General features: G+C 35.9%; 1 protein-coding gene across 1 annotated transcript in view; it reads left to right on the top strand.

Annotated features, from left to right (window-relative positions):
• The window catches only part of LOC119589352 (neuroligin-1-like), a 158,891-nt gene that overhangs the window by 141,148 nt on the left and 16,929 nt on the right, over positions 1-814 (top strand). The window lies entirely within an intron of this gene.

Genomic DNA, 814 nt, shown 5'->3' with positions numbered 1-814 from the left:
TACGTCGAAAAGTTTGCAGTTTCTTGACGAAAGAGTAATGGCTGAAGACAGTGAGCTAGACGCATCTAGTTTTACCATTACAGTTTTAGTGTTCTTTCCCAGGAATGATACAGTGCACTTACACAGTATCACAGCGATTCAGTTTTGCTTATGTTTGCTGTGTCAGAGCTGTAGTCATCATAATGCTATGGTATTGTTATCTTGACCCAGTATACATAAGGGCGACCATGGCCTGTCACATGTGAATGATGCTGGTAGTCTGCCTGCTGTCTGTGTCATCATGTATGTTCACAGCTTTTGAGAGTTAGTCCAAGAATGAAATCTCAAGAAATGAGAAGAAAGGTGAGAGAAATTACGTGTTTCCCATGTTGCTGTTGTTTCCTTTGGTGGACTCTTTAACGTCAGGAATGATATCTGTCCATTTATTGCTTTGAAATTCGGGTAAGCTATTGTCTCAAACATTATCTAGATGTTTCCTATTTATCATCCATTTTCTTCAAACATTGTTCCATCAAGACATGTCTGTCGTTTCTTTCATTTTCAGTCCTTTTCAAAATTATTTCTATCAATATTACAAGTACATACAGTACATAAGTTGCCATCATAATTTATTCTATCATTCTTAATTACCAAAATATTATTAAATCTCTCCGTTTTTTTATTACTTGTACGCGTCAAGCACAATGACAACTTACTCTCATGAAGTCAAGAAATAAGTTATCAAAAGTATTTATATCCTCAGTCAGTGACATATTCGCAAGGCAATATCCTCACTCAGAGGATATTAATCTTACATACTTCAACCTTACCGTTA

This window comes from Penaeus monodon, chromosome 25 (genome assembly GCF_015228065.2).
Source record: "Penaeus monodon isolate SGIC_2016 chromosome 25, NSTDA_Pmon_1, whole genome shotgun sequence".
NCBI lineage: Eukaryota > Metazoa > Arthropoda > Malacostraca > Decapoda > Penaeidae > Penaeus > Penaeus monodon.
The sequence above is the reverse complement of the archived record's forward strand: the minus strand, read 5'-3'. Positions and strand labels throughout refer to the sequence as shown.